The sequence below is a fragment of the Rhinolophus sinicus genome, linkage group LG06 (genome assembly GCF_036562045.2).
Source record: "Rhinolophus sinicus isolate RSC01 linkage group LG06, ASM3656204v1, whole genome shotgun sequence".
Classification (NCBI taxonomy): Eukaryota; Metazoa; Chordata; class Mammalia; order Chiroptera; family Rhinolophidae; genus Rhinolophus; species Rhinolophus sinicus.
This window is the reverse complement of record NC_133756.1, coordinates 26,139,407-26,166,940: the sequence shown is the minus strand read 5'-3', so window position 1 is coordinate 26,166,940 and position 27,534 is coordinate 26,139,407. Positions and strand designations below refer to the sequence as shown.

The following is a 27,534-nucleotide window of genomic DNA, read 5'->3' as shown; positions in this document are numbered from 1 at the left end:
AGGTGCTGAAGAAAAACCTAGTCCCTGCTTATAATCTGGAAGATGGAAAGATATGTAAATTATCATATCTTGTACACATGGGAAGTATATAGTAGAAGCATGAACAAAAAAGTAGTATCAGGGCACAGAAGAGTGATCTTGATTACAGCATGAGGTAGGGCTAGGGTCTCAAAAAGGCTATATATGAGGTCAGACAATTAAGTTTGCGAACTCATCCTAGAAAAAGTGCTACATACCTGATTGCTGAATATCACTATGGTCACCTTTGAAGCACTCCCCTTGGGAAGCTATGCACTGACTCCAGTGCCTTGTCCACCCTTCAAAACAACTTTGGAACTTTCGCTGGAATGGCCATCAGAGCTGTCATCGTATTACCCTTGATGTCCTGAATGTCATCAAACTGTCTTCCTTTAAATATTTCCTTTATCTTTGGGTAAAGAAAGATGTCACTGGGGGCCAGATCAGGTGAGTAGGGAGGGTGTTCCAATACAGTTATTTGTTTACTGGCGAAAAATTCCCTCACAGACAGTGCCGTGTGAGCTGGTGCATTGTCGTGATGCCAGAGACATGAGTTGTTAGCGAAAAGTTCAGGTCATCTAACTTTTTTTTTTAAAGGTATTATGTGCATACATTTATTTATTATTATTGTTATTATTATTATTATTATTATTATTATTATTTAAAGAGGGTGCAGCTCACAGTGGCCCAGGTGGGGATAGAACCGGCAACCTTTGTCTTCTTGTCACCGTGCTCTAACCAAATGAGCTAACCACCCACCCCCAGGTCATCTAACTTTTTCACACAGCCTTTTCAGCACTTCCAAATAGTAAACTTGGTTACCTGTTTGTGCATTTGGTACAAATTCATAATGAATAATCCCTCTGATATCAAAAGAGGTTAGCAACATCATTGCAACAAGTTTGTGAACTTAATTGTCAGATCTCGTACATAAGAGGTAGCATGTTGCCTGAATTTAATGTGCAAGTATATTATATAGGAAAACAAGGCAGGAGAGGGTAAAGAAAGGAGCATGAGCAAATGTGCATAGGCTTCATGGTACATGTGATTAGAAAGTAATGAGCAGTCTGATGGATGTATAGGTGAGATCAACAAGGCAGCCTTGGGTCACCCTGTGAAAGGTCGCATGAAGGAATTTGGGCCTCCAATACATAGCGACCCATCAAAAGTTGATTTAGTACATATTTATTTTTAATTTTTTGGACTTCAGATTTGTTACTGAGTCAGACTCCGTATTACTCTGTTGCCTCATTGGTCTAAATCAGGGATAGACAAACAGCCTTCAGACCAAATCTGGTCTGAGGCTCAAGCTAAGAATGATTTTTACATTTCAACTGCATAATATACTTGATGTTTCTCCTTGGCCACAAAGTATAAAATATTTACATTATTATTATTATTATTATTATTATACCCTTAAAGGAAAATTTTACTGACCATTGGTCTAGATGATTAATACTGAACTCATAATTTTTTGATTACGAAGCTGAAATGTCCATTACATTTTACAAATATTTACTTATTTACTTTGGGCCTACCATGTGTCTGGAATTGTCCTACTCCCTTAAAAAATTCTTTCGTGTCCAAGCTACGTTTTGCATTATGTAGCAGGTGCGGGATTGAATGGCTAGCTCTGTTCTTCCCTGAATTCTCTGACTTCTTAGATCTACTTCATATTCTTTCTTAGATCTTATGGTAATTAACTAAACTGGGAGTTTGATGTTTTTCCACCTTTTCTTTGTCTTCCCAGCAGTTACCCCAACAATTTTACCAGTGTCTATTTTCTTCACTTGAAATAAGAATTTCCCTCTTTTCTAAGTAACATAGATTGCAATTTGGTACAGGATCTACCTTACCTGGTCTGTAGATGATTGACCCATATGTCAACGAAGCATGAAACCACAATGGCTTAAACAAAGTAGAGCATATTTACCTTTCTCATGTAACAGTCCTGGGGTAGTCGGTCAGAGATGGAATGGGGGCTCTGCTCCAGGCTTTTGCTATCTTGTTGCTCCTCGACCCTTGCAGGTTGCTCTTTTTCTGAGTGATGAAAGATAACTCACCACCACATTGTGTTCTAAGCACTTGGATCAAAGATGGTGAGACTATATTACCTACATTGCAATATTGTTGCAAAATTATAGGTATGCAATGCACCCGTGCAAGTGCTACAGCTATCTATTATTATTAATACATAGGTAATGGCCAGTTCTTTAGCATGTGCTGAATAAAAGTAATTTCAGTGGGGTTGAATTGTGAAACAAATATAAAGATGCATTTTTTATCCTCTCCATGGTTCTGGGAATATGGCAGCTGTTATCATAATGAGTGTACCAGTATAGTTATACTTGAGAGGGATTTTTGTTTGTTTGTTTTGTTTTGTTATGAGCCAAAGAGTCTTAAGCATTTCAAATCTAGTAAATTCTGAATTCCACGTATAGCTCAACAGCAAATTCTTTGAATCCCTGTACTTTTTTTTTCAGACTTTTTGCCTGTAGCCAAATCCTATTAAATATATCTCCATGTCATGTTGTGCTTAAATAATGTGGCAGGACAGGGCCTTGACTTAGAAAATGACACCCTCCCTCTGAGGAGGCTTCTATCACAGTCATCTCATACAGAAATCATATCTTGTATTTTGCCTCTGCGGAAATGGACGACATTGTTAAAAATTTATTTTTGCTGCAAGAAAATATGATTCTTGGTTTTTATTGTGTCAAACAGCTGCTAGTATACAGTGCTGGGCAGCTGTCCAGCTGTGAGATTCATATAAATTAATTTAACCCTTGGGTACATTTCGAGGCCAATTACAATGGTCCCTCCAGGTGCTACAGGGCATTAAGCACACTTTTCACCACTGGGGAGTGGATGGGGGTGGTCCAGAGGATTTAATGATGCCAAAGTAACATCTCCAAATACCATGACAAGTTATCATATAAGGTATGTTTATGACAGCTTGAATATATATATATTCCATAGACATGTGAAGGAAAATCATAACAATCCTTATGTGTACATCAGATTATAGAATATGGTGTGTGTTTTCTGGAGCAATCCAAAGCATTTGACTAAAACAGAATTAGATTCTGCCAATCAAAAATACCTCTGCTCCTCTCTCCTCATCTCCCTCTCTTATCCCTTAGATAGGGTTCAGTTGGCTAAGTCTTGTGCATTGTCTCCCTCAAAGGGAAAAATGTAAAATACAGTCTTGTGAGCCTTTGATTTGCCTGCTGTGGGCCTTGCTCACTAGTTTGAGGTACATTGGCTTAAAGGTTCAGCAATGCCATCACTCTCGGTAACTACTAGAACCAGTGTAATCATAAAGGCACTCAAACACTGGCGGGGAGGGCGGCCAGTTAGCTCAGTTGGGTAGAGTGCGGTGCTCTTAACAGAAAGGTTGCCAGTTTGATCCCCACATGGGCCACTGGGAGCTGTGCCCTCCACAACTAGATTGAAATAACTACTTGACTTGGAGCTGATGGGTCCTGGAAAAATACACTTAAAATAAATTTTTTTTTTTTTAAAAAGCTGGTATGGAAATCTCATAGCTTTGTCTATTTATGACATTTCTGTATGCATTATTTATAATATGCATATGTCGTTGTTTAGGATTAAAGTAAAATACAAAAAAATAAAATTATCATATAGAGTTCCCGCATGCCAAATAATAACTCCAGGGATCCTCGGACATGGAGCGTAAGAAGCTCTGAATCAAATCAGATTTCAAAGTTGCTTGTCTAAGGGTTAAAAGGGACCTTTTTAGGATCTGGAGAGTCTCCCCTTAAGTCTTAAATTCCATTTCAATTGATACAGGTTTATTGAGAGGCAATATCATAGCATGATATTCAGATGTTCAGAGCACAGCTTTGGGGTCAGAAAGACTCAAGTTTGAATTGTGGCACTGTCTTTTGCTTTGGGAATGCTGTGGCCACCACATCTCCTGCCAACTGGCCCTCTTAAGGTTTATTTAATCTATGCATAATTCTCCTCTAGAACTTAGCTCAAACACATTTTGGAAGGAAGCTTTTCCTTAACTCAAAGATAAGAACTGGTCCCTATTATAGATACCTATATACTCTATTTTCAATAATAATATCACAACGATGATACAATAGCAATGATACAGTAATGGCCAGTATTACCGAGCCGTTATTTTGTACCAGGTGCTACTCGGGTGCGTTACCTGTGTTTCCTCATTCAAACTTTCCAACACCCCTATGAGGTAGGTATCATTATTGCCTTTTACAGATGAAGAAACTAGAACAATGCCTGCTGCTCAATAGAAGTATAATGCAAGCCACATATGTAATTTAAAATCTTCTAGTATTCACATTGAAAAACTAAAAATGATTTAATTTAAATACTATCTCACACAATGCAGTGATTAAAATGAAATATAGTCCCATAAAAACAATAAAGTTCAGTTCAATGAAAAAATATTTTATGCTGCTGCCATTTTAAAATTTAAATTAAAATTAATTAAAATAAAATTAAATTTAGTTTATCAGTTACACTAGCTACAATTTAATTGCTCAATATTCTCATTTTCCTAGTGGCTACCATATTGGATAGTACAAACCTAGGTGTTATACTGCCACAGGTCATTCATACATCCACTCAGTAAATATCTATTTAGTATCTATTACAAAACAGGTGCTGTTCTAATCTCTGGAGACATAGAAGTAAACAAAACAGGCAAAATCACTGCTCCTGTGAAGCTTTCATTACAGTTGAGTCTTAAACAACATGGATTTGAACCATAGACCTTATATGGGGACTTTTTTCAACATGTACTGTAATTGTATTTTCTTTTTGTTATGATTTTCATAATGTTTTCTTTTCCCTAGCTTACTTTATTGTAAGAATACAGACTATGATACATATAACATGCAAAATATGTGTCTCTCCCTCCCTCCCTCCCTCCCTTTCTCCCTCTCTAACTCCTTCCTGCTCTCCCTCTCTCCCTCTCTCCCTCTCTAACTCCTTCCTCCTCTTCCTCCCTCTCTCCCTCCCACCCACTTTCCCTCTCCTTCTCTCTCTCATTCTTTTTAAGAGTTAGCCTCGCTGCTTCATGGAGACTAAACTGAAGGGGGATGATAAGTTGTAGGAAACCAGTGCATGTACTAGTGTAATAACCAAGGTAAAAGACACTGGTTCTTCAGAATAGGGTCACAGCAGGAGAAATGGTGAGTGTTGCATTCTGAATATCTTTTGAACTTAGAGCCAATAGGATATGCTGATGGATTAGATGTGGGGTAAGAAAAATAAAAGAGAAGAATCAAAGAGGACTCCAAATATTTTAGCCTGAGTGGCTTATAGAATGCAGTAGCCATTTTCTGACAGGGGGACATTTCAGGAGAACAGGGTTTTTATTGGGGGTGAGCCCAAATCAATAAGTTTCTTCCACATTTAAACTTGTATATGACTATTAAGTGAGTGGAATGTTGCATCTGAAGTTAAAGGGGCATATGCAGGCTGCAGATACAAACCCAGAAATTACCATTATATAAAAGGGTATTTATGGTCATAAGACTGCCGTAAATAACCTACAGGGCAAAGATAGTTAGAGATGGAAAGAGGCCAGGAGATGGAGCCTCTGCAACACGAACATTGAGAAGTACAAATCCTAAGGAAAGATCGGCAAAGCGGTGTGAGGGAGTGACAAGAGAAAGTGCTAATCCAGAGACCAAGTGGTGAAAGTGTTTGAAGTTGGAGCTTTAATGGTAGGCCTGGGATTGGAGTCTTATTCCAACAGCCACACTGTACACTGCTCTGCACTGGGGTGTCCCCCGCTAAGGCAGAGACGAGGCCCAGGTTCACAGCTGTATCCTGCTGCTCTGCCCACGGCTGAGCACTCAGTACATATTTAATGAATGAAGGACACTTATTGTATAGATCAGGAAACTGAGTCCCAAGGAGGGAATGACTTAGTGAAAAGTGGAATTAGGACTAATAGGTATTAGTTTTGCAAGTCAGCCTGCATCTCTCTCTCTCCCAGTTTCTGTGGTCCAGCCAGCAAGCGTCTAAGCCAAGGGCTTTTTCTTAGGAAGCTCAGTGGCCAGTTCCAACTTTGTTGACCCCATACACATGGGCCCAACTGGTTTTACAAATCTAAATTTGTTGAGGGAAGAACAATGATGAATTATATTATGCCTGCCTTGCTTTGATATTCTATTCTAATGTCTGTTCAGTTCATTATGGTCACCCCCTCCTTTTTTCCCTAAGCACATATTTAAAAGATAAAGAAACAGAATTTGTCTTCCTATTTTCTTGCATGGTTTTCTACAGATGAATATGCTCCCCATAAAATTGATTTAATATACCTACCAGATTTTAAATTGATTGCAAACAACCTTTAACTTCTATTGCTTTGTTTTTCCTCTAGCAACTTTCTTAACTTAGATAGTGTAGCAGGCACTATTTCTCTAGCTGTCTCTTCTTTGAAGGCTGTCTCCTCTAGACTTTCCTAAGGGCACAAGATAAAAGATGTTTCTATTTTTGTTTTGTAGAGAGGGGTTTCCACCTTGTAAAACTAACCCATACTCATTAAGGAAATTTGAAACATACACACACACATACACACACACTAAGGAAAAGAAACAGACAGAAAGAAAAACTCGATTCTACAACCCAAAGATAGCACCTGTAAAAATTCCTGGTGTAACATTTTCAAAAATTCTTGTTGTATTTTTTTGCAGGTTGTATTTCTGTACATGAGTGAGTGTGTGTGTGTGTGTGTGTGTGTGTGTGTGTGTGTAAGTGTGCACACACATTTACTGTGTCATGCTTTTTCACTTAAAAAACCATATTTTATTTTACTATGCAGCATTCTTAATATTGCTTTAATAGCTATATACTATTCTGTAATGAAAATGTCACTCTCCCACAGATAGACATTTGTTTCCAATTATCCTGTTATAAATAATGCTACACTGAACATTTTTGTTTATAATATAGATTCTGTGTTCAGAGTGATTCCTAAATCACTCCTAAAAGTAGAATCATTCCCAAATTCCCAAAAGTAGAATCATTCATTTAGTCAGTAATTATAAATATTTAAGGTAGCTGATAAACATTGCTTATATATTTTACAAAAAATATTGTACCATTTTAAACTTCTAGTTATAATATATACAAAAATCCATTTGTTTCCCTACTAACACTGATTATTAAGTAGTTGTCTATTTTCATTTAAACTATGCTAATTTAATAGGTTTTAAAAAGCCCACCAAATTTTAGTAACTTGCATGTATTTCATTGCTTCTGAACTTGAATATTTCTACATATCTGTTTATTTTATTAATTATTTTTCATGTCCTTCCCTTATTTATCTATTAGGGTATCAAAAGATTCTTCTTATCAATTTGCTTTTTGTAGACTGAACATATTGCATTTGTCAAACATTTCTATACAAACATTTTTTTTTTTTCCAGAGAGTTGTTTGTGTTTTCAAAGTGTTTTTGGCATGGATTTTAATATAAATTTGAGAGGGTCAGTACCTTCTAAAATAAAAAAATAAATATTTATGGTAGAAATTTTAGGAAAGACAAATTAAAAAAAGAATATAAAATTCTTCCACATTCATAATAATTATTTCTAACATTTGGAGCATTTTCTTTCTTTTCTTATACACTTAAGTACTTTTTACAAAAGAAGTCTTATATTATACATTTAACTGTCCTATTTTTTTTCACTTAGAATGTTAAGAATTTATTTTAATGGCATTAAATATATTTCTTTATTATCCCTTCAATGGCTTCATAATATGGATAGATAAAATTTATTTATCCGAATCACTGTTGTAGAATCTCTTTATTTCTAATATTTCACTGTTATAAAGATACATAGACATCTTTATGGCTGAATCTTTGGACATATTCATAATTATTTATTTAGAATGAATTTCTAAATAAATAATCATGAGTTTAACCAAATTTTAAGACTTTTGTTGTACTGCCCAAATTGCCCTTCAAACCTGTGTCGGAATTTATGGCATGGGATTTATTTTGGCTTAAAGTTATAAATGTTTACATAGTACTTGAAATAATTTAAAAGGAGCAATCTATCTAGCTATGCATGTGTTAGAAAAGAAAGAGAAATATATCTACAATGTGCTAGGAGCCCAAATTTCCAGACCAGAAAGGCCATGATTTGTAAGTTTTAGAGTGAGTTGAATACATATGTATGGCTTCTTTCCTAATATATTAGAGAAAATTTATTTTTTTAAATCAACTCTTTGCTTTGTCTACATCAACATGTCTTTGCTCCCATAAAACCATATTTTGCAAATCAACTAAAAGTCTGGAGGCAGTAGCTCAGAGGACTAATAACAGAAGAAATGAAATGCTTATACCAAGCCCTTGCTGACATCCATTCTTTCATTTAAGGCCAGAACAGCCTCAGTTTTTAGAAAAGGAAACCGAGCTTCAGAATATTTGAGTGACTTATTCTAATTCACACAGAAGAAGTTGCAGAATCAATACGTATTTCACTGCAGAGGAGTATGGTTTTCACTGCTCCCTGTTACCTCCTCATGGACGCTAAGACTTCAGCGTGGATTTTACTTCTATCCCCCCCTTATCTTATCAACTAACACTTGCATTTACATTTATATTAAAAATTGACCTTTGAGAATTGAACACAAATTTTGGTTGCAGCCTTTGATCTCTCTCAGCTCTTATTTATTTTAATGAGCCATTTAAAAATTGCACATAGCACCCCAACAAAGAAAAATTTTATATTAGTGAAGATTAATCATGTGCATACTATAAAATAATGTAAATTAGGCCCAGCCATGGTTGAGATATGTCTTCATATGCCTTTTACTCAACACTGAACAGTTGGTTTTGTTTTTTTTAAACCATCTGATAAAAAATATTGGAAGGGAAAGATAGTCAACTCTCCTTACCAAATAATTTAAAATATGTAATTCATAAAGTAGGGTATTGTACAACGTGCAATGTAAAAACATATGAGTCATAAATGTTCAGGTTACTGATGTTTATTAGAAAAATTTGATGATCTGAGGTCTGAAGTCCTTTGAATCCCATCTTGACCTCGTACTAATGTCTTACATTGGTCAAGTCCCTTCTTATCTCTGAGCTTCCATTTATATACCTTTAGATATAGTGATATCATTTTGAAATGCTTAGGAGGGTTGAAGTCAATATCGATATGGTATTCATATCGCAAAGTGATGTTAAACTACTGGCAGTGGAAAAACAATTTGGAATGTCAATATAATGGTCAAGAAATGAATATCAAATGATCTACCCCCAGCCTTGCATTGCTTGAAGATTATTTCTACACACACCATGTCCTTTGACCCCTGAGTGCAATCACCCGAGCTCGTCTCTCCATCTTGAGTGCACCATTCTCTTTACCATCTGGACTGCTGTAGTCTCTTTGTCATCTAAACTCCTATCAAACACAGCTCGAGAGTCACTCCTTTGTGAAACCGTCTGTCTCTCTGTCCCAGATCTGCCACCTCACTTTCCATGTTCCTTGCACTGAGCTTCCATAATACCTCGTACATGATTCTAAGGAGTGGTTGTCTATTGCCCTGCATGTTTGCTTACCAAACTAATAAGTGATGCGACAATTTCTAAGGAGAGATTTCTGAGCTAGTAGATCTGTTCCACTTTAACTCAAAAAAGTGAGGGAGGCGAGAACACTAAAAAACAAACAAACAAAAGCCTTGAGAAGCCAGGAATCTCTCTGACTCCCTAGTTGAGAGACTAGATAATCTCAAACCTCAGGGTATTTCATTTTTATGATCACTTTCAAGTCCCATCATTCCTTCCATTCCTGAGGCTAAAACTCACCAGGATCTTTTCTTTGGTCACTGTCCTCGGTCAGAAGCCCACTATGCTGTGTCCTACTGAGTTAGAGACAGGCCAGGGGCTGCACAGAAGACATTGTAAGACCCTTTGGGGGAAATCATTATCCTGAGAAGTTGCAGCATTTTCTCTCTGGGGATAATTCTAGAGAAAGGTTCACTAGAGAAAGGTTTCACCCGGTGAAAGCAGGTGGTAAAGATTCAGAAAAGTCAAGCAAGATAGATTATCCATGTTTCATAGTTAAGGAAACGGGGGCTCATTGGAGTTCAGTGCCATGGCCAAGGTTACACAGGGAAAGCCATCATCTGCCTGCAACTCCATCTGGCTCCAAAGTGTGTGTCCTTTCCACTGCGCTATAGTACCGCCCGCCTGGCCTGGCAGCAGCCAGCTCCTTGCCTTCACTGACCCTTGGGCACTCAATCTCTCCTTACAGGGGGCACCGTTAGGTAGATTTCTTTACCCACACCTGATTTTTGCCCAGACTCTCCAAGGCCAGAAAATTCATCATGAACAATAATTTGTTTCCAAGTTTTTTATTCTATACAAATTTACTATCCTTTTTTAACATTTCTTTACTTGAGTTGGTTGGTTTGTTTGTATTTTACTTTGTGAAGGCTTCACAGCACTGCCAGTTGACTTTCCCAGGAAGCTCATTTGAAGACAGATTTTCATGTAGGACATTGACTGGAAAGTGAAGGAATCAGTATGAGTCCGAGCGGGGAGCTAAATAATGACATAGTCACAGCAAAGGCCTCAGCCACTCCCATGGGAAGCTCTGAAGGTGGGAGGGCCCTGCAGAGTGGTGCCAAACAGAGTGGACTCAAGAAGGCCAGGTTTTTATAACTGCCCCTTTGCTGCCAGTCATTGGATGCAGGCTGACCCCCAGGAGAGGAGGCAATCTTCGATCTTCAGCCAAGGGCAGTAGGGAAAGCAGATGCTCAGCTACAGGCCGTCAGAGGTCCACATTCCCGGCTCTGAGGAGGGAGGGCTTCAGTCCTAAAGAGGAAGGGAGCCTATGTACATGTCATGTCCTTCGATGCCTGGGAGCAGTCCCCTAGCTGGCTCTCCATCTCTACTGCACTATTCCTTTTACCATCTGCATTTGTGTGAATGGTATACTCAAAGGGCAGCACACAGGGCCCACCATCCATGGTATCTCTCAAGAGTCCAGTGAGCTGCAAAGCAGGAAGCAACCTGCCTTGGAGCCTTGGTGAGAGGATCAATGGCCAAGCACAGTTTGGTGGAAAGCCTCAGTCTAGGGCACTGGAAACCTAGTGTTGCTGTTCTCTGTGGGGATTTGGCCACATTTTATTTAATCTCTGAGCATCTGTTTCTTGGGGTTAATACGTGAATGTCATTAACATAGTTTTGGGTATATTACAGGCCCTCAATGAAGGTGAGCTTGGTCCCCTTTTCTCCCCTTCTTTTATATGGTGAAGGTTGGGTTAGATGCTATCTAAGATCTCAAGTTTTTAATTCCATACTGGAATGTTATAATGGATTCTCAGACTTTATTGATCTTCATTATGAATTATTTATTGGCTAAGTTCATAATAACCCAGGTTTGTTTTTCATTTCATTCCCACAATCATGAAATGCCTTAGCTAGAATATACCTCAGAAATAGTCAAACCCCCTTATTTTACTCACAAGTGAAAAAGTTCATTGGTGGGAGTGGGGGAGGAAATTGACTTATTCAAGGTCACACTGCAAGTAATGACAGAGGAGACAACACCATTCATGTTTTCTGACCGATCCCAAGGCTCACTGCCCTCCCCTTCCCCAACCCCCAGCTGCCACTAGTATATTCCAGCCTGGAAGACAGCATGATTTGCCTTTCTTGTGTTAATATTAGTCTAGCATGCAATGTCTGTGTTTAAGGCAATGACCTGAGAAATACTTTTATTTCCAGTGATGCACTTATTTTTCAGGGTTTATTAATTTTATTTATGTATTTGATCTCTCAAATGAAATAATAAACTAATTAGTGGGGCAATTTACTGGTGTGCTCCACCAAGGATGTTTTACAGCCTCAGTCATGTGTGTCTAACTGTGGTGTCAGCAGACCTGCTTTCTGCCCTGCTGCCCGTCACTTCAGCCATCAGATACCCATGGCAGGCAGCCCTGTGCAGGGTGCTTAACGCACACTGGGGGCATCCAGAGATGGCAAGTCATAGGGCAAAGGAACTTTTATCCAGGAGCCTCCCGAAAATTCATTCGAGAGACAGGCTGCTTCATTTGGCTTAAAGGGGAGGACATGGGACTCCCAGAGAACAGAACTGGGCCAGTGCATTACCTGAAGTACCCAGAATGAGAATTTCCAAAGAATGAGGAAAGCTACGTGTATAGTAGCACTGAAAGTCACAGCTGAGGAGGTGCATAATCCATGAAGTCCAAGAGCAAAGCAAGGAGCAGGACAGGGAGATTTATGTAAAGACAATAGACGTGAGAACATTCCAAGATGCAGGAGCGAGGGTGGGAGAGATGCTGGAACACCCAGAATAATTGGAATAAATAGGTTAATAGTGCCTGAGCTGCTTTTTGTTTTCGTTTCTGTTTTTGCTTTTAAACTGGCTTTGAAGCGAAGACCCTCTAGGGGGGTCCTACTTATGCTCTCTTCACAGCTAGTACTTTTCTCTGTCTTAGAATCAATCGTAGTCTGTTGCCACTGTTTACTTGTCTTTCCCAATTTGACTATGAGCACCATTATATCACCAGGGCCGACAGCTGTGCCTGGACTGTAACAGGGACAAAACATTTGTTGAATAAAAGGATGGATGGATGGATGGATGGATGGATGGATGGATGGATGGATGGATGGATGGATGATGGATGATGGATGATGGATGGATGGATGGATGATGGATGGATGGATGGATGGATGAATCAATAGGTGAATCAGTCTGTCAAAGGTACTGGGGGTCTAAGACCTATGAACTATATTATGTTCATCAGCCCTCTCTGAGGTAATAAGCAGAACTCAAACAGAGATAACCTTTTCTAATTATTTACATCTATTATAGTATTACTCAATATTGCAAAGAACTATCCAAAATAAAAGTAGTTGAGCTGTCCTGACTAAATCTTCATTCTTATTAATACACACACAAACATATTCATTTGGAAAGAGGTAACAGATCGTAGTACCCTAACCTTTAGGTGGTGCCTCTGCTGGCCCCTCGTTGCCTTGTGGGTATGGATGCTGCTGCTAAACTGCCTCTGGGAATTGGGTCCAGCATGAAGGTTCTTGTCAGAACAAGTTCCAAACCCTTAGCCAGAGACTCACTGGAGAATCAGGACAGGGGAGGATCAGCAGGTGCCTACAGAGGGCGATGAACAAGCTCAGGATCCTCACACCTCTTTACTGTGATTGGCTCCCCTAGGGGTGTTTCTGCCACACCTTTGCTGTGATTGGAGGTATGCAAATTAGCAAACCTTAATGGGTGGATCCTAGATATGATTAGTGTACATGCTGGTTTTGCTACCCCATCCAAGCTGGCCATAATGTTTTGGAGGATATGCAAATATGGTAACCCTAACATGTTGGTTTACATGCAGTGGCTCTCATTGGGACACAGGCAGCTCTCATGTGTTGGTGATCATAACGTGCTGAGGCCAGAACTGGGACTTCTGGTCCTAACTCATATGTTTACCTTTTATATGCTCAGACAGGAGCAGGCCCCAGAGAGAATGGGGTTCTAGACCCTGGCAGGTACTAGGACATACGCATGACTTGGAGATCTTTGGCAAATACCAGGAATTATTTGTTTAACAAGCCTAATTATAAGGCTTTCCATTTATTCCCTGACTGCCACTTACCAGTCACTATTCTAAGGACTTTCAATATAGTACTTTAAGGTTACAGCAAACCTGCAATTAGGTATTATTATCCCATTTTAAAGTGAGGAAACCGAAGTTCAGAAATCTGAAATAACCTGTCCAGTGTCATATAGAGCCCACTGTGTTATTAAGAAAACATGCTAAAGTTCATACAGAGTAGTAGTGATAACTGCCAAAAATATGAAAATTGGGGTAAAATAAACTTTAGAAAAACAACTATCCATTGGCTTTTTTACTCTATAAATTGGGGAAGGGAGCAAAGGTAGTACTTATTCAATTTTAACCATATAACACAGATTGTAAAACACCGGTATTTTGGAGGAGTTATGTTTGAGGACTGTGGGCTTATTCCCTGGTCTATAGAAGTATAAACTTCTTTAGACTTCCATACTATTCAGCTGACAAATAGCAGTATTTTTTCTGGTCCAAGACCTGTGTCATGAGTCAGGAAATAATAAAGGACCAGACAGAAATCGTATGTGCCCAAGGAGTGTACAATATCCATTACTTCACTCTTTGTATTAGTGCAATTTGGAAACAGCCCAAATATCCATTAATATGGATGATTAAGGCAGAATATAAACATGACAAAATGCTATCTAAATGCTAAAATGAAAGAATTAAAGCTAATTCTATCTAAGTGGCAAAATCTTTAAAACGTATTTAACAAAATAAGCAAGCTGCAGATGGATGCCTAAGGTGGGGTACTGTAAGTCTTACAGTATGCAAAACTGTGCTCTGTATTGTTTATGGATGAAAACGTGTATCAGAAGCAGAAAAAACATGCGTGAAATTTAGGAGAGTAGGTATCTGTGGAATTAGGGAAGAATTCACAGGAGAGTTTGCTTTTATCTAAAATGTTGTTATTATTATTATTATTATTATTATTAATTATTTTCTTTTTTTTTAAGGAAAGATCTACAGCAAATATGGCAGATGATCATATGTGACCAGGCTGGGTGGCAGTACATAGGCTTTTGTTATAATTATGTCTATGCTCAACTTCATGCTTGAAATATTTAATAAGAAAAGAAATAGGAGGGTACTTAAGTGTGACTATGAGGGAATCAGTTCAAGCCATGGCATATCAAATAATATGTGTGACATAGCAAAATTGTAAACTGAATTTCGTGGTGAGTCAAAGACTGGCTGCAAACCTAGATTCAGTGTCTTCTTTTCATAACAATTAATAAGTTTAGGACTTGAAACCAGACATCCTATGTTTGAATATTGACTCAGACACTTAATAATTGTTTAAAATTGGGCATCCATTTCCCCATCATTAAAGTGGTAAAAATGAGACAAAACTGAGAAGGAAAAACAACAATCAACAAAACTAAAAGTTGCTTTTTTAAAATAATCAACAAAATTTACAAATCTTTAGCTTGATCAACTAAGAGAAAAGAGAGAAAACTCAAATAACTAAAATCAGAAATGGAGGAGGGAACATTACTATAGGTATTACAGAAGTAAAAACAATTATACAAAGTGGAAAAAAATAGCACCTCCTGATAACAAATAGTATGAGGTCGAAATGAGATAATCTATGTACAATACTTACCATACTTCATGCACATAATAAAAAGGGAGACTTGTTTAAGAGCTCCAGGCCTTGATGTAAACAGACATGAGCTTGAAGCCTGGTTTGATTACCATGCTTTCTCTAGTTTTATTTGTTTTTTCCAATAACCATATCAGGTGAGTGTTATTTTCGTCCTGTTTTACACATAATAAAACTGACCCTTCAAGAGGTGAAATAACTTGCTGACGATTACCCAGCTCTTAAAAGACAGAGATGGAATTCAAATCAGGTCTACCTCCAAAGAAATATAACTGTAAATTAATACCCTGGCTATATTTAACTAGTTTTATGAATAAACTAAATTGAATTTGTATAAAACATTACAATAATCTATCCTGTAGCCTTTTTTTTTTTCCTTGAGCAGGTAGTCAAACAGCCGTGGCTGATTAAAACTACTAACAAGTATCTACTGCTTAGTTTGTGTATATGTAACTTTAAACATGTAACATTACAGCTACATCAGTTGCTGTAATGGGATATTGTTACTAGATAAATATTTCTGCCTTAAACAGATTCTTGGTCTTGGAATACATTGGAAGATCAGTAGGCTGTGATATTCCATTATGTTGAGGTTTTTTGTTTGTTTTTTTGTTTTTTTTTCCATAGGCTTTTTATCGGTTTCACTGTCTTTCCTGAAAAATTGCCCTCTCTCTGCTTGCTATCTTCTTATAGCATCTGTGAATCCAAATGGAACTTAACTTTTATTGCCACTGATTATTTTGAATGAACAGTTTTCTTAATGTCATTTTTGTCATGTCAGTTCCATTGATTACATCTTTCATTCCTTCGCTCACTCGTTCTTTTCTTTTATGCAGCAAACATTGATTGAATGATGACTATGAGCTCATCGCTGGGCTGGGTTCACGGGAAGCAAGGGTTCAGTAAGGTGTGATAACTTCCTGGGAGGAGCTCAAAACTGGAGGGAGGCAGAGATGAGAACGAATAATTCCAATGCAGTGTTACCTTCAGATTGGAGTTATTGATGGGGGAGCATGAAACATGGAGTCCCCAATTAAATAGGGGGGATTCTGGGCATGGGGCTGTTTGTTCTCTGTCTAGAAAAATAAGACATGATCTTTGTAGAAAATTTGGAAAACATAAAGAAACGAGAAAAAACTGATAATCCTACTACCAAGAGATAACCACTGTTAACAGTTGGCTTATATTTTTAAGACTAGCATCTACATGAATGAGCTAAAACTTTAGAAACAATTTTGTTAGACATATTTTCTCATATCTCAAAAAAATTAAATTATTTTTATATGTGCATAATATTATTCTATGTAGAAATACTAACCTTCACTTCATCATTCTTCTCTTGGTTGTTTCCCTTACAAATAACATGGTGATGACTGTCTCTGTACGTAATTATTGGGCTGCAATCATGATTGTTTCCTTAAGAAGGAATCCTGAAGGTGAATTACACATTAAGGGATCTGATCACTTTTAAGACTCTTGACATGTTCTCCATTCCCCTCTTCTTTATGGATCTCAAGGCAAGAGCTCAAGCCTTTAAGAGAGTCAGCGAATGAATTACAAATATGGGGGCGTTCTTTAAAAATTCTTACACGCTTCTGTGTATGTGTAGATATGTATGTGAATATGTGCACACACATATCTCAGGAAGAGACACCCATAGACACACACACACACACACACACACACACACACACACACATCCTGACTCCCTCCTAAGAGGCAGTCTGCCCCACTGCTTACTCAGTACATAATGTGGGCTGTATTTGTTGATTTTGTTGGTAGTGATGGTGGTGGTTTTTTGTTTTACCCATCTCTATATTTCCAATGCCTGGTGTAATGGTAGGAAATTAGTAAATGCTTCTTTTATTTTTTTCCAATTACAGTTGACATACAATTGTATATTATTTTCAGGTGTACAGCATAGTGATTAGACATTTATATACTTTATAAAATGATCACCCTGATAAGTCTAGTACCCACCTGAATTAGTCAATGTTTATTGAAAGAAAGAGAGGAAAGAAAAGCAAGACCATTAATAATTAATGTCTACTTTCTTTAATACCACGTTTTGTTTGTTTTCAGCTTTCAGCACGACATGGTGGTGGAGCCTGGCTCTACGTCTTCATGACTGAGGGGTGCTTTTGCACAACACAAAGGTAAGGCTGGCTACTTGCTGGTGTCCTCACACCAGACTCCTCCTCTCTGGGAAAATCGCTCTCCTATGTCTCTGGGTTCTCTTGAAGCGATGGACTTCGTGCTTTGTATTCTCTAAAATGTGCTTTGTGAACTCCCCCTAGAAGGTTCGGGAGACTTTGGAAACTGGTGCTCAGGGCGGCTTTTCTCTGGTCTACTTTGTGTTTGTGGTTAGAGAAAGAGAATATTGATTGTCTCTCTTCTTTTTACGTACCTAGTAAATGTCATTCAGAGCCTTACTTTTTCCTGCCTGGGTATTAGCCTCTCCTAGTAGGTGGTCTCAGATTGGTTTGATTTTAAACACAACTATACTAGCATTCTTTCCCCACATGCCCCCCGTGTTTCAATATATTTACCAACAGAAGGAATCATTCTCAATTGTGGAAATGAAAGTCAAACCATATGTGAGATGGATGTTTACATGGGGAACAGACTTGGAGATTTACAAGCCTAAGGGGCAGGTACTATTATTCTGAGGTCCTAAACTTTTAAAGGATGGCAACACTGAATTATGTACTTCATACAAGGAGCTGGGAAGGCACAATGGAAAACGCCTCTTCTTTTGACAAATTAGAAGCATCCATTCCGATATCTATTCCTTGTTTACCAGGGGTAATGCTGAATGAATCACAGACTGGTGGATGGATGTTCCAACACTTTTAATTAGCAACACTGCCTATTAGGATGAACAGACTGCTGCTTTCCTGTCATAGATTACCCCCCAACCCCCATCCCCCAACCCCACCAATGGAGTAGAAATCTTATTCTCCACAAGGTAATATTCATCTTTTCCCCAGCCAGACAAGCATAGAAAATTAAACAATGGTCCGTTAAAAAGCCCAGATAATGTATTTATCATTTCCAGTTTATGTGAGTTTGCAAGGCAAATACAAGTGGGAGCTATTTGTTATGGGACCTTGGGGAACAACGGGACTGGAGAGAGAGCTGAGAGGCTGGAGGATCTGAGACTTGTAGAAATTCATTAAAAAATATGAGGAGCTATTGGAGACAGAGGAAATTAATTACTCCGAGGGACTCAAATGTCACTACTTATTTAAGTGACCTGGTGAGGAGGCTGAGAAACCTGTTTTCTGAAGATTTCTCTGTACTGGAAAAGGTTGGGAGCTGAGATTCCTCAGCTGTCAATTTTTGCATCTCCTTGGTGGCTTATTGACATGTTAACCTGGCTTGTGCCCCAGCCTCCTCTAATGAGTAGCGTTAAATGAGAAATGGGGGTGGGGAGCACGCTCCCCTGTAGGCTGACCTGGGTATTCAGAGGAGCTCACCAGGCATGTAAGTAACTGCTGGTAATTTACCACAAAGGAGAGAAGAGGCAGATAGATCGTTTGCCGCTGGACGAAGGTTTGTCTTTTATTATTGCTTTTGCATCCACAAAGCTATTCTCTGAGGTGGAGTGAATTTGGGAAGACAAATAAGTTTTTCTACCTCAAGAGGACTGGGGAGCAGTAGCTTCTGAAAACAGTCATCTTTTCAAGACCGCCTGTCTAATAAATCTCTCTAACGCATTCTGCCTATAGACAGAGGTTGGAAATAAATAGACATGTGATGACTTAAAAGTTTAAAATCAGTAAGCACCCAGAGTAATGGAGTAAACGCTTTCTCACCTGTGTGTCTTTCCCAGACTCAGGAATGCAAGGTTTTCTTCTGAACTCTGCCACTACCCAGAGCCCCTCTGCAGGCTACCACAGTGCTCCAAGCCTGTGTTGTATTATTTATAAAGTGGGAGCAGTAATATCTATCTTCTGCGATTGTTCAGGTCAGCGCACCCAAAGAGCTTTGAAGGGGGGGTCTGGTAGAGGTGGGTGGTAGCTGTATCACGTATTGGTATACTCTGTTTTCAAAGTGTTGGTTTTTAAACAATGAGGCCGCTCCGTGGTTTGGGTTCCTACCTGGGTCAAAGTTAAGCAGCTCTGCAGTATTCAACTAGGAAGAGTGAATCAACACGCCAAAGAAGGAACAGCAAGTGTTGTCCATGAGGATTGACAGCTTTGGGGAGAGACTTCTCACAGTTTGAAAAGACAAATCTGAAGCCCAGCTGTGGAGGGAACTGGAGTCCTAGGTGCTCCCCACGGGGAGCTGTCCTAAGGAGTTACCACTTGTCCAGTTTGAAAAAGTCCTATCCCTTTGAAGTGGAGACAGATCACACATTGAAAGTAGTGGAGGAGATGTTTGAAAGTTATTCATTTATTGCTAGAAAGAGATGGTGATGAAGTAAACCAGGGCAGGATCAGTGGGGATGAAGGAGAGAGAACTTTGGGAGGCCTTAGAAAGAAATTCCAAGCTTTTATGTAGGTCATCAGGATGGCATGCACTGACAGAGGAAGCTGTGCAGGGACTTGACACTGGAGAGTGTTTCCCAGGCACTTGTCAGAAGGGCAACTGGGGGGAAATGCAGGATATAGTCCCTCTGCTGAAGGAGCTCAGGGAGGTAAACAATTAATGATCATACCGAATAGACAGAAATAAGCCCCAAAGTGCAATGCTGGGGACGGGGCTGATAGGGAGGGTGTTATTGAGTTGGACCTCAAAGGGTGAGCAGTTCTGTGATGAGTGAGAAGGGGTTTAGATGGGACTTTCCACAGAGCAGCGGCTCGCAGCGGCAGTGAACCACCCCTGCCTAAGCACGCCATGCAGATGCTGGCGTGAGGGCCGCACGCTTGGCCTGTTACAGTTCTCCAGCAGCCAGCACACACTCAGTGATGTGCAAAGGCTCTGTGCTGTTGTCTCCTGCAAGTAGAGCTGAAGGACTGCCTGCCTGTTTTCATTAGCCAACCCTGAAGTGGCCCAGGGTCTGACCTGTCCTGCAAATGCTCAGAAGGCATTCCCGGGACCCAATTCTGAATAGTTGCTAAGACCACTTTCCCCACTCTTCTGTGTTCTTCCACCCGTTTTCTCCTTCTTGAAATTGGTGCCTCCTATATGCTTCCTTGTTTGCTTTTATTTTCTTAGATTCTCTCTTTTTACCCTTCTATCTCGCCCCCCCCCCTTTTGATAGAAACACATATACTCCAACTTGGAAGGAAGGAGGAGATTCTAGATACTGGGGCCCCAACTGTAAAAGCTTTGAGAAGGTTCTTAACCACATGGTAATTCCCCTTATCTGCTATTTTTTGTGGTGGAGCTGTTACTTTTGAAAGCTGAATGTCTTAGATTTAAATCTCTGCTCCAACACATAACAGCTGTCTGACGTTGGGCAAATAAATCTCTTTAAGCTTCAAGTTGCTTCAAGTTTCACATCAGTAAAAATAAAGTAACAGTAATACTTTCCATACAGGATTGCTATAAGAATTTAACGAGAGAGTGCATGTGAAAGGGTTTGACACATCATATATTCTCAATGAATAATGTTAGCTGTAATTGTTGCTTATAATAATAATGCAAGCTATTATAATGCCTTAAAACACAAAAGGCCGATGTGGTGATCCTTGGCAACAAGGGAGGGAGAAGCTCTTTCCCGGTCTTTGGCTCATCTTAGAAAATGGAAATCCCTAGGGACAAAGGCGTTGAACGCAGCTGAACCTGAGGGTGCACAAGCAGCCCTCCCTGGCAAGGGAGTGCCTGGGTGCTGACAAGTCAGAAAGCCTGCAGGGTCCCCTGAGCTTCCGCTGAACCTCTGGGAGCAACTAAGTCAAGCCTCCTCGAGATGCAGTGTTCCTTCCCAGACAGCATGGCGGCATGGTAACAGGCCCACTGGGCCAGATGGCATGACATGACTGAGAATTCCATTTCATGGATGTTTCTAGTGAGGATGGGCCCCAGGGGAGAGTCTTGGGAGATTTGGGAAATGGAAGGGAAGCAGCAGCCCCTTTGCAGCTCACTTGTTGCTGCTCTATTGGCTCACCTAGTCGGCATGAAATAGCATCTGGGCCGGAATGGCTCTCCCTTCCCCCAGGTCCTCCCCCAGCTTTTCCTGTTCCTCATCCAGATGTGTATGTTCAGCTGCTGGAGAAAAATCACCCTGGGTCCTGTGGGTCCTTCACGTCAGCAAGCTGGGAAGCGGGGAAAACCAAGGTTCCAGTTAGTTCTCGTCGAGTCGCCGCTCGTGTCCGTGGGTTCCAGGCTGCTCCTGATTTCTCCTGTTATTTCCATCCATTTTCCCTTGCTAACTAGGCTCAGCATCAGATGTGAGACAACACACTTACAGACGGTGGCACCGGTGGCCACAATTGCGTGGGGCCAAATCCCTCCATTAAATAAGTAACCCATATATATTTATTAAACGTATATAAATATGTATGTTATATATAATGTATTCATTGATTTGTTAGAGGAATAAGACCAACCACTAGGAGATTGCATGTGTGTGTATGTGTACACATGTATGTACACGGGTGTGCACACACACACACACACACACACACACAGTCTACTAGCGCTTGTTTCTGTGTCTCTGGTGGAAGCCTGACTGACAAAGACAGTCATAAACTTTTTATATGAGAAGCTCTCTACTTCATAAGGCAACCCATTCCTTTGCTGTCTCCCCTCTACCATTCCTTTTTTCATGATATAGCAAAAAAAGAAAAAAGAAAATTAAACTTCTAACCCCCCAAATCTTGTTTTTCAGCCCAGGGTATATCCCACTTTCTCCTTAGGACTTCTGTTTCTCCCAATCCTAAATCCTCTCATCACCTTTCACAGCCATGGACCTCACCCACTAAAGTTTTTTCTCTCCAGTTTCTCACCTTTATGAGTTTCGAATCACACACTATTCATGAAATTAACTTCATAAATATGGATATTCTGGCAAGGCCCTTTTACCATTTCATTTCCCTAGATCTTTCTCCTCCCTCTGCCTTTTGAAGACAATAGCTTGATTCTGAATGTTTACAAGGTGCAATGTAAGACTGTGGGAAAAGCACAGCATTTAGAATCAGAAAACCTGTGTTTGTGTCCTGCCACCACAGAATGCTGACTGTATCTGTTATATAGCTTCTAAGGGCCTCAGTTTCCTCAGCTCTAAAATGGGTGTAGTAATAGCCAACCTACCTATTCTCAGGATCCTTTGTGAGTCCAGTGACACCTGACCAGCTCTAGAGGTTTGAGGTTCTTCGTACTTGAATCCATCTCCCGGTCTCAGGTTAGCTCCTGTCTAGGCACAGAAATGCCAATTATGAGCAGATGTGGAACTTTAGAATTCATAATAGAGTGGCAAAATCAGGGCACTCTTCTTTTTAATTAAAAAAAATATCTTGAAACAGTAATAAGTTAAAATTCTTATACTATTCAGGGTCTACCATAGTAAATTTTGCCTATTTTTTTTTTTCTTAAAGAAGATCTAAGTTGAAGAAATTGAGTGTGTATTTGTTCCTTTAAAAATGGGAATATATATATATATATATATATATATATATATATATATGTATATATATCCCACGAATACTTATAAAAATATTAGAGCTGACCAAAAATAGGACAAAACACTGCTATATGAAAGAATAACTACAAGTTATCTTACCTGAGCCAGAGTTTAAAACTAACAAAAAAGCAAATACCAAAAGTAGAACATGACAGAATGACCTATTATAGAACTGACTACAAAAAGGAACTAAAAGCCATACTGAAAGGGACTTTTAAAAACTGACACAACCAAGTGATGAAATTAAGTATACACAAATGAACTGTTATGAATGGCTAATATAGATGTCCATTCAAAGAAAAGAGCTGCTGTCCTTTCCAGCTGAGGGAGGTCTCCATGTGAGAAGAAAAGGTGACTCTGGAAACATCCCATTCTTAAGTGTGACATAGGCAACCAATTATGAGCTCACAAACCTGGATAGAAAAAGCTCCGTAATTGGCAGGTATATGACTCCTAGGCGAACGTGGGGAGGATATAGGTGACAGCTGAAATCCACCTTTGTGGCCAAAACTCACCCTGTTCCCCTGCATAGATTTATCACTAAATAACAGCCAAAGTTGAAGAAATAGCTGTCTTACCTTCCCCTACCGGGGTATGCATGTACACAACACACACACACACACACACACACACACACACACACACACACACAAACGCGCACGCATACCCTGTCTATGTCACAAGAATCAAATGAGTGCTATAGCACAATGCCGGGCACACAGTAGGTCCTCCAAAAAAAATGATTGTTGGATGGGTGCATGTATTAATGAATTGTCAAGGAACTCAAGGGGTGAGTCTAGAGATGTCAGCAGACATTATGACAGCATCCTGGACAAAGTGAAACGGACAAAAAAATGCCCAGGAGAATTTCTTTACAAAAGATTTAATACACTGATGTTCATAACACCTCACCTGCCAAGGGTATCCTATTCAAAATGAACGAAGCAACAGAACAGGATTAAATTGGCACAGCTGGAGGAGGTCTGCCTGTATGTGAAGAGCAAAATGTTATCTCCAGGCAACGGATGGCGTTGTAACATGAGGATTCTTATTTTTAATGTTGGGGGAAAAATGAATTTGAACCAAGAGATGCCTAGGGTTGATAAGGGAAGATCAGGGCTTAAGGGAGGGAATGGATAGATAATAAGCTCAGACCAGGAAGGCTGAGCAAAGAGCTAGAAGAGAGGGGAGACACATGGAAGGGGATCTTATTATTTCAAAGTGGCACCAGACAGTGTAATGAGGTCCCCTAGGGCATCTGGTCAACTCGGGCCCCCTGTGCTTGGGACAGGCTACATCAGAGTGGGCACCTAAGGGTTAGGGAACCAGCTTCCCATGGGTGTAGACGACCAGCAACCGTCCTGTGTGGCTACGTCTGCATCCATTGGTGAACAGGGAGATCCTTTATTAAATCACTTAACACGATGTATTATAATTGTATGTTTGCATTTTTCTCTTAGTCTTTATGTTCTTCTATGGCACCAGGACCATTTTCCCCCCACATCTCTATTTCTAGCATCTAGTTCTGAGAATTAAAAAAAAAAAAATCACCGAGCCCCCCCCATATGCTAATGATAATAATAACCCTCACCCCAAACATGTAAGGAAGCTATTGTGATCCCCATTTATAAGTAAAGAAAAAGAGGATCGGTGAGGTGAAGCTGTTTGCTCAAAGTCCTACAGCTAGTAAATTGCTGAACTGAGATTTTGACCTGGCTGGATGAAATCTGTGAACTATCCACTATTCCCCTAAGCTTCGGAGCCTACAATCAAGTAGGTGCTCCCTAGAGATTTCTTGAAAAGGAGGGAGAGAAAAAGGAATAATAGATGATGAAAGGGTAAAGGAGGAGATTTGAATACCAAGAGCCAGACTTTCAGCAGATCTGTTCTGAACAGATCAGAGACAAAAGCGCCAGACACAATATTATCCAGAGATTATATTGAGTGGACTGAAGCACAGAGAAAGAAAACTGGGAGAGAGTTACACCGATTAACTTTGTGATATATCCACAGAGAAGCCAGGAAATTAGCCAAAGTCAAGTGTAAGAATGTTAGGTTGAAGTTGGAAAAGGGAGTAAGAGAGTCTTAGGTAAAGCAGAGAACTCTGCTGGCTGACTCTCCTGCATTTAACTAACCCCACCCCAACCACCCTACCTCTACCCCCAGGCCTCAGTTTGCTAATTTTGTTCGCATAATACCCTTAGAGGACACTATTAATATCGTGGTTTAGGGATAAAAAAATTAAGACTCAAATTAAAAGTTTTGTAGAACTCTCTATTGCCAGGAGTGAGTCTGAATGCAAGTTAGCAGGATTAAGCCACGCAGGCATTAAATATTGTGGGAGTATTCAAATTTCCTGCATTCAAATTTCCTGCAAGGTGGCTCTTCCGAAGGAAATGTCTATAGGAATTTTGTCTGACAGCCAACTCTGTTTAAGCCAAGCATGTCTCTTCTTGTGAGCATTACCAAGGGGAGTAAAAAGACCATCCAGAGCCTGCATGCCCCTAGATTTTTCACCTTTCTGTGTTTAACATGTGGCTCTAATATTCCTCTAATGCTGGTGTCTTTATGTATCAGTGTCTCTTAGCTGGGGACACTAGTTCTGCTTGTCCCATTGAAGGTAATGCTCCCAGATGGCTCACAAATTAGGTTCAATAAAATGTAGTCATTCTTCTCGTTTAGTGAGTCTTTGATGCTGAACCCATTTAACTTACCTAATATCCTATTTCAGTTGTTAAATCCTAAGCATGGATTGATTAGGACAGGGGAATAGGCTCCCTGGTTAGTGAGCTTTTTGAAGTGAATGGAAGGACTGCTCTGGAACTAAAAACCTGACAAAAGGTTCACTTTGCCACTTGTCTTTCTGGACTTGGTTTCTTGTGTCTCCCACCTTTCTCACTCATGTATCCTCAATTTCCTCACCTGTGAAAATGGGAATCAGAGATGACTATAAAGAGCAAGTGGTAACATATATGTGACAATACTTGGTAAATGATGATAGAAATTATGATTATAGAAATGTAAGTTCAAATATATGGTGATGAAAGGAGAACTGACTCTGGGTGATGAATACACAATGGGATTTATAGATGATGTAATACAGAATTGTACACCTGAAATCTATGTAATTTTACTAACAATTGTCACCCCAATAAATTTAATTAAAAAAAATACAAAAAAAAAAAAAAAAAAGAAATGTAAGTTGGTATGATAAATTTGAATTTTAAAGATGTGAGTAGAGTACATTACATCAAGGGAAACATACTGTTAAATTAGACATTTTAAGAAAAAAAATGGAGTCAGAATATTCTAGGACCCTAAGGGATCTTGAGATTATTTACTTCCATTTCATTTTTGACAGATGAGGAACTTGAGTCTCCAAGCGAGGTGGTAACTTGTGTTAAATCACATAGCAAATGATATACAGAGCTGAGCCTACCACTCATGTGACTTGCTTCCCCGTTTATCTCCTCCTACCCACAAGCCTCTGCTCCCTCCCCTGCCAGGCTTCTGCAGGCTGTCTCCTGTGGCACTCGATGGAACTGCTCAAACCAGGAGCTTCAGACTTCACCAGCCAGGGGGAAAGCCAGTGCCCCTAATGCCTGCTTTTTCCAACGTACAGATGAGGACTTTTTTCAGTTGCAATTAGGAGAATGAACATTGCAGGTTTTGGAAAGATGGATTATCTAGGGCGATTTCTTCTGGATTTTGTAGCATTCATTGTTTGAGCACTGCAGGGAGTGTCTAACGTGCCTGTGGATTCTGCCTCTGAAGTAAACTCAAACATTTCCTTCCCTCTCCTACATGTTATCCGTAAGCTCCCGGAGGACAGGGAGTGGTCTGCCTCCCCTTTTGCAGTATAAGTGCAGTGCTCAGCACAGTAGCAGATGTTCAGAAGGTCTTCCTTTAATGAAAGGGTGAATCCCTACTACCACTGCCTTCATCCAAGGTCATGTGGTCTTTCTCAAGAGCCTCGTAAGTGCTCTAGCTCTAGTCATTCCTTCCCAACCCTCCTTCACACTGCCCTTTGAGGATCCTGCAAACTCATAAGGAGGAAAAGGCCACTCCTCTGGTGAAAATTTGTAGATGGCTCCCCTTTGCCTAACAGAATTGGAAAAGTACTGAAATTGAGAATTGAAATGTCTTTATAATCTGGCCCTGTACTAAATTCCCAGCCTCATCTGTAGAATTCTCTCTGCCATCCCCTCCTTTCAATACACACACACACACACACACACACACACACACACACACCCGCCCCTGTATGTATTGTCCTCTACCTGCAATGCCCTTTCCTGCCTTTACCACTTACTGGACTCCGACCTGCTCTTCAAGCCCCTTCTGGCAGCCTCTTCCCTACCTGGTTTTGGTCCTCCTCAGTTGTTAGGCAAATACCTCCAGCGCATGAACTGTATCTTTAATCCCTATGGATTAGGAAATGGGAGGCAAATCCTGAACTGTTGCTCCTTCCCTCCAGCAATGCGGATGACTGAGATGAGGGCAAACCTAACCTGAGTTGTAATGATGGGAGCATTTACGTTAGATCCCAGCTGAGCACATCAAGAGAAGGATGCTTTGTGTGCCAGGGTCAGGGAAAGAGCCGTGGCTCTCTCACCATTTCAGAGGACGTGCTTTCTTAACAGGTCCCAGCCGTGTGATCTGACACTCCTCACCCAGTACTGTTAAAAATGTGTACTTCATAAAAAG

At 39.9% G+C, this 27,534-nt stretch overlaps 1 protein-coding gene across 7 annotated transcripts in view; it reads left to right on the top strand.

Moving 5' to 3' along the window:
* The window catches only part of DAB1 (DAB adaptor protein 1), a 1,100,137-nt gene that overhangs the window by 504,134 nt on the left and 568,469 nt on the right, over window positions 1–27,534 (top strand). For all 7 annotated transcript variants that reach the window (XM_019742545.2, XM_074334774.1, XM_019742544.2 and 4 more), the window contains one exon: window positions 17,340–17,413. The gene's annotated coding sequence lies outside the window, so the exon portion shown is untranslated. The remainder of the gene's footprint in view (window positions 1–17,339; window positions 17,414–27,534) is intronic.